The sequence below is a fragment of the Lactuca virosa genome, chromosome 8, assembly GCF_052849685.1.
Source record: "Lactuca virosa cultivar CGN04683 chromosome 8, Lactuca_virosa_CGN04683_v6, whole genome shotgun sequence".
NCBI classification, from domain to species: Eukaryota; Viridiplantae; Streptophyta; class Magnoliopsida; order Asterales; family Asteraceae; genus Lactuca; species Lactuca virosa.
The window spans coordinates 297,542,821-297,550,432 of NC_136433.1; the positions used below are offsets into that span (position 1 = coordinate 297,542,821).

At 34.8% G+C, this 7,612-nt stretch overlaps 1 long non-coding RNA gene across 1 annotated transcript; it reads left to right on the forward strand.

Moving 5' to 3' along the window:
- The first annotated feature begins 2,962 nt into the window (after nt 1-2,962).
- On the forward strand, nt 2,963-4,401 carry LOC145129457 (uncharacterized). The gene is made up of 3 exons (XR_013717496.1): nt 2,963-3,000; nt 3,682-3,882; nt 4,322-4,401. It is a non-coding gene; the product is annotated as an uncharacterized LOC145129457 (long non-coding RNA).
- The last annotated feature ends 3,211 nt before the right edge of the window (nt 4,402-7,612 follow it).

Genomic DNA, 7,612 nt, shown 5'->3' on the forward strand with positions numbered 1-7,612 from the left:
ATATTGAAGCAAATTACACAAATAAGGTTTGTTTTGGAATACAAGCATTAGAGATGTCTTATAAACATGTTTGAAGTAGAAATTTTCATAAATATCATGTTGGGTTTCGAGAAAATACATTAAAGTAAATTACTATGTCTAAATGAGAAAGCTGTTAAAAGAGTCAAAACAAAAGTGTTTTGAAGATTCGATGAAACTTTTTCACATAATATGAACTTCAATGTCATATGTTTAAGTTTTATAGCATAGAGTTCAAACACTTTTATAAAAGAAAATGTTTCTAAGTTTTTCGAAAATGTGTCAAAATGGTAAGCAAGGTTTAAAATGGTTTATATGCCCTTAAAAGCACATCTATCCATTGAAATGGATTTGAAATGAAATTGAAATAGCAATATTAAAACCAATATTGGTTAAACTGAGTTTTGTGTTAAGTTAAAGCAAGTTGTTAAAAGATTTTTAGCGAGAATATGGCTTAAATTTTTAGGAAAGGTCTAGTAAGTTGTATGAAGTGGTTATAAAATATTTTATCGATTATAAATAATACTGATGAAATGAAATAACTTTTCGATGGAAGATTAAGAAGTAAGGAATAAGTAGATTAGTGTAGTTGATCATACCTAAATACTAAGGCGAGTACAAGGCGTGTATAAGGCAAGTACCAATGTCTTTTCCCCAAGATAAAGGACAAGAAAAATTATTTGTAAAACGTTTTATGGTGTCAATGCAGTTTCGCATCTTTTTATAGAGGTCAAAGGGTATCCTATGTTAAGTTTTAAGCTCAAGGTGGAAACAACCTAAAGCTAAATCGTAGCGTAGAAAGATGGTCTCACATATTAGTGATAATGGGTTAAAGCTCCGTGTCTCCCCGTGAGTCGAATCGGGAATGCTCTCCAATGGTATCCAAGTGACTACTCGGGGCGACTCATCTACCTTCTAACACGATGCTACAACTCTCATCCGTGTCGGTATCAGAACGCTTTTCCTTTTTGTAACTCTAGTACGAAGACGAGTAAAAGGGGAATTGAGGAATAATTGGTATAGGTTTCGACTTAAGATTATTACTAGTGTGTATCTAGCTACTAACCTTAATTCAGTACTAAGTGGATTGCTCTTAGAGTGGATAGTGATATAACCAAAGTGGTTAACCTGGCACTTGATAAGGGATAAGAATATTTCTAAATAAGACATTGTGGTAAAAGTGCACTTAGCTTCTGATTGTACCTAGATGAATGCCTATAATATGCAATGCCCGTACGCACACCGAAAAACTTTGTTTTTCAAAAGTTCAAGCTGAAAATCGTTTTGAACATAATTCTACTATAACCATTTCAAGCCTCGCATTAACTTTCCTTAATTAAGCATAGTTGGCCAAACTATACTTAATTAAAGTCCAATAATGCGTACTCGAATTAGTTATACCAGTAGTATGTTCAGTATTTTAAAAACTTTTTGAAAATTTTTGGCTATACACTACTAGAAAATAGGTCTTTAATGACGCGCAAACAATGACACACGCTGATAGAGGACACACATTTGTGGGTGCCCTAAAAAAAATGTCAGTATTGAAAAAATTGAAGGATAGAGGACGCGCATTTGTGCGTGCCCTAAAATTAGTGTCAGAAAAGAAAAAAAAAATGTGGAGGGTGCCTTTGATAAAATGTGTGTCATCTAAGTGTGTCGCTTTATAATTTTTTAATGAACCACGCGTTTTAAGGCGGGATTTCACTTGCCTATTAGATTCCAAAAATTAAACCCCCCGCCTCTTACAATTAGCAAGAAAAAGCCCTAGGGCCTTCGTCTTTATAGCAACATCGCACCACCACCCAACCTCCGATCTCGCACCGCCAAGTGTCTCCGACCATCTTCTCCAACCATTCTTTCCTGTCACACTACACCGATAACAACCCCCCCCCCCCCCATCATGATATGCTACTGTTTGTATTTCCGACTTCCGATTACGTCATGTATCTTACCTTCCAACCGGCACAAAGTAAAATCCATCATTTTGCCTTCTTCTCCAACCATTTGGGAGAAGTTTTTTCCAAACGTTTCAATGTTTCATTATGTTTGACCAGCTTCTAAGCCAATTTTCCCTTCCATCTTACGAACACATCCTATTTTTCTTCTTCAGCGATTCCCTTCTCCTCTAACCACTTTCCCGACGTCTCCCCTGGCTTATACGAACTACAACATCGACAAAAAAACCTAATCTCACTTACAACAAGAAACCCCTAAGTATACGAACTACAGCACATACAACCATCATCTATGAGAGTAAGTCAATTGACCCTCCCTTCGAAGAAAAAGGTAAGCATTTTCCTTTATTGATTCCATTCCGTTAGTTTGACCTCATATTCTTCTGTTCTTCGTCTTTTTTCTTCCAGATTATCCACTCTAGCCCTATACCGTGTTTTATTTAAATGGAGAACCATTCAATTTAGGGCTTGATTGCAATTTTCTCCACAAAGATTATCCTGACAAAGTGGTGTCATCAAGCTAGGCGACAAGCAGGTAAATCTTTATTGTCTATTGGCATCGATCTGGCTACTATAAATCCAAATGCACTGCTTGAAGAATCTTACATAGCTTCATTATGTCGGGCTGCAAACGCCCTTGTGCTTGTTGGTCACACTTTAGAAGATAAAAGTGGTGGTGCTATTGGGCTGGTGGTGGTATTGCTACTGATGACATGGAGCTCTTTTTCTTGCTGTTCAAGGAGATGGTCGTTAAGATGGGGGTGGAGTTATTTGTAAGTTGTGCTGTCATGATACACTTCTTGATGCTCTCATTCTGGACTATGTCAGAGTTTTACTCACCCACCGAAGAAATACCCGCTGTGACCTTGCTGCTTACAAAGCTTTCCTTCAAGTCCTGGGACCAAAAACAATCATGAAGCCCCAACCCGTGTCTCACAACCATGGAAAAAATAAGCTCAACCACAAGTTACTCAAAGGACAGGGATCATTAGCTGAATACCCATTTGGCAGCATTTTACACTCGGTAATCTTTATTTCTTATTGTTCTTCATTGCTAAGCACCTGCACCTGGTCAAAACTCCTCCTATTCCTACTCTTAGGGATGTTTTGGTTTCTACAACGTTTTCTCAAGGAGTGAATGATATCTGCAAATGAAATTCAGAAATAACTTATTTATTTTTGTTCATTATATAGATATATATATATATATATATATATATATATATATATATATACACTTGAATTCTTAGTTTTATTTATTTCAGTATAAATATACTGAAGGTATTTTGGTCTTCTAATAAAAAAATGAAGAATGGAATTGATTTTTTCTACCCTCCCCTGGCCCTACTGCCCTACGAAAGGTGAAATCCTCCAAACTTGGTTCTTGAATCATTTTGATGGAATTGAATTCCGCTAATGTGGCAACCAAACACGCTATGGAATAGAATATCAGATTCCACTTTGGTTGGACTTCAAACCAAACATGTCCTTACAAAAATGAAGCTATTTTTTCTTATTATAGGCTTCACTTCATTACCAGTAGGTCAGGTTTCAGAAATTCAAACTTATGATTAATATATATATCATATGTAGTGAAGTTGTTGCGTTTTTGGTGAATAAATAAATAAAGGAGTATATAGGATAGTAGCTACCCAAAAGCAAAAGAGGTATAGCTAAATTTATTTTGTATTTTGAGTTTTCTTAGGTTGAATCGGCACCAGGTTCAGCACCACTGTTGTCGCTGCTAGCACCTGTGGATAGTGATGTATGGGATGAGTCATACTGGAAAGCTCCTCATACCACCTCTTCTGCTGAGTTTGTTGTTGTTCTTGCCAATCTTTCCAATGTCTCAGGCGTTATCCTTGTTGTTAGTCCTTGCGGCTATTCCATATCTGATTCCCATACTGTAAGTAAAATTGTGCTTAAGATATTAGTTTTAATATCTTTCCAATTATGTTAATGAATTTAAGTTTCAAACAAAATGTTAAATAGACCCAAAAATAGCAGTCACCTCACCAGCAGTTGACAAGTCGTTTAGTTTGCACAGAAAAAAGATCTTAGATAGTGCAAGACTAACTTTAATATTATTTTTTTATTAAAGTGTAGTGTAATATGAATTTGAAAAAAAAAATGTTAAGCATGACAGAAACAAGTGTCAGTTGCGTGCTTGTATCACAGCAAAAAAGATTTAAATAGTGCAAGAATAAGTTTGATATCTGTACAATTATGTTATCGAAATGTAAAAGTATGAACTGAAGCTCCAAAAAGCACCTAGAAACGACCAACCAACGAGCGGTTATCTGAGCAAAACAGTTGAGATTTAAATTAAAGTAAATTTTATGCAGGTGAAAATATGGGCAAGCAACAAAATACAAAAGGAAGAAAGAAGAATTACGGGAAAATGGGATGTTGGATCACTCCTGACATCTTACCCTGAGGTATGTGTGTGTTCCATCCAACCATATAGACCCTTAGCCTTAGGTATAGTGTTTGGTGTGATGGAATCGGAGAAGGAATGGAATGAAAAAGCTATTTGATTCATTCCACTTTGTTATTTTTCATTTCTTAGGAAGGGGGTGCTTTTTCTTCATTCCATCACAGAATGCAATGAAAAATTGCTTAACTCTTTAAAAATTTTGTCATTTTACTTTAGTTAGTTAAATACTAATATTTTTAATTTTTCTAACAATATGTACATGGTATTTTCTTATTTGGGTTTTAATCCTATGTATAACTTTTTGATCTTGTCAATAATATATATATATATATATATATATATATATATATATATATATAATGTTTTTTTGATGAATGAAGAGAACATGTGTAAGGGATGTTATTGTAGTATTTCAGTCTCTGATGATTGTGATGAATTAAGAGAACATCTTCTATTTTGCAATATTAATTATCCTGATCTGGATGACTAATTCTTTTTGTTTTTTGTTTGGGTTTGATATTGTTATTAGTGTGAAGGGTGAGATGATTTTTGATAATAAACAGCAGTGGATCCTTGCGATGCTTGTAATCCTGCATCATCCTTGTTGTTGAATGGGTTGTTGTTATTCCACTGTGGGCAGACGGGTTCCTGCCCATGAAGACCCAAGGACTCTTGCTTCTTAGACTTGTAACTTTCTTTTTCTTTTCCACATCATCAATTTATCAATCAACCCCATCAATCATGATTCAGCTGAAAACTTGTTTGTTATTATTCTCAATTGATTTTGTGTCTATCCACAGTCACTGTTAGTGAGGTTGAAGCACTATTTGAGCTATTCAAGAGCATAAGCAGTTCTCTAGTTGATGATGGACTAATTAGCAAGGTAGTTTATGTCAGAATTTCTATTTAAGAATCATAATTATGTAGATAAATAATTAAATATGTATCTCAATATCACATGTTTAATTATGTTCACTAACTATTATATCTGCAGGAAGAATTTCTACTAGCTTTGTTCAAGAACAAAAGGAAAAAGAATCGGTTTGCAAATAGGGTATGTTTGTTGTTGTTGTTCCTCCAACTTGTTTTCAGTTCCATGGGCCAGTTTACTAAATTGAGTGATTTATGCAAATAATTACACTAAACAGATGAACCCAATATAAGTGAAATTAATTTGCATATGGTATTAAGGTTTAAAAAGTTTCATATATGTATATGTGTGTATATTTTTAGTCTTTTTGACGTTAAGCATAAGGGAGTTGTCTTCATTATCTTGGATGAGGTAATAATTAAAGATTTTTTTATGATCAATTTAATTATTTTTACTGTATTTTATTTATATGTGTTTTTATTTTGAAATTGAAACTGTAGGCTGATATTGGTCTTGTTATGGGCATCCAAGGAACTGAAGTTGCAAAAGAAAGCAGTGACATCATTATCTTGGATGATGATTTTGCTTCAGTCGTAAAGGTAAAGGTACTGTCTTATTTTGCTGTGGGAAGCATAACTACATTCATCATATTCTTCCATCAGTTCTTGTCATTTATAATTCTTTAACAAGGTATAAAGGAAAAACACAATATTGTTTAATGCTTCATAATTACATGTTTATATTCTCAAATTATTTAAACACCACACATTTTTATATACATTGGTTGAAGATATTTATGTATAAAGTTTTAAGTGTATAACATGTTTGTATCAGAGAGAGTAAACAGAAGCTTGAAGAGTTATTACAGAAGTGGTCTGAATGGCATAATCAACATCAATCTTCATCTCATGTAAATTGCTTGTATGTAAGTCCCTAATCTGCCTGTATATCAATCAGATCCGTTTGATGGTGCGGAATCCCAATCAAACGGATGATGTCAGATCAAATAGAAGAGAAGGAGAAGAAAAATAATATGAATCTTGTATGTATTGATATGAATGAAGATCCGGATACAAGATTCACACACACTATCTTTTCTCTCTCTTTCTCTCTTTAGAACACCTTCAAATGCACACACTTAAGCTCCTCTTTTCTATGTGTTCATCACTCTACTCCTCATCCCTTACACCTATATTTATACATAAGAAACATGGGCTTGGTGAACATGGGCCGTAACTGAGTTTACGACCGTAAACTGGGTTTACGGTCGTAAACATGTTTACGGCCGTAAACATATTATTCTTCTTCTCCTTCTCTTCTATTTGATCTGACATCATCCGTTTGATTGGGATTCCGCACCATCAAACGGATCTGATTGATATACAGGCAGATTAGGGACTTACAATTGGTATCAGAGCAAGGTTGCATCAATCAATTTTTTTTCAGATCTGGAGCTTATTTGATCTTATTTTGAAGAGATTTTTGCGTTTTTGGATAGATCTCGCAAAAATAAGGGGGGTTTGTTCTTCGCGTTTTTTTCTAAAAACGAGTTTTTGATCGAGTTTTGGAGCAAAAAAGTTGAAAAAAAACGTTGTTTTTCGTCAAGTTTACGGTCTTTGAAGGGTTTACGGTCCGGAGTTTACGGCCGTAAACGTGTTTACGGTCGCCGGAGTTTGCGGCCTGGGCTCGGTGGACGGTGGATTGCGGCTCGGCTCGGCGGCTTGCGGATCGAAAGTGTGCGGCTCGGCTTGGACGGCTTGGCTCAGCAGCAAGCTTCGCATCAGGGCTTCATTAAAATCAATAACTCGATTTTGAGGGTGCTGGGTTTCGAACCCGCGACCTCCAGCTCTCAAACCAAGCGCCTTTCCATCTCGGCTAGCCAAGTATTTGTGTTTTCCTTCCGATATTTTGAACTTAACCTCTCCCAGTCGCTTCCATATTTCGCAATTTGTCATTTTTAACCCAAAAATTCAAAAATTTTATTTTTAAAATCCTTTTTCAACCCAAAAATTTTATATTTTAATTTTTGACTTTTATTTTTTAACTTTTGGCCTTAAATTTTGACTTTGACTTCCAAGTTTGACCTTTGACTTTAAACTTTGACTTTTTCATTTAACTTTTAAATTTTCAAATTTAGCTTTTCGGTTTGACTTTTCAAGTTTGACTTTTGAGTTTAATTTTTTTAAATTTTGACTTTTAAGGTTGACTTTTGAGGTTTATAATCAAAGGGTTTGACTTTTAAGTTTGATTTTGGCTTCTAGTTGTGCTTTTTAATTGATTTTAAGGTCTACGAGGGAGTTGAAAACATGAAAGAGAGTCGTCACGATA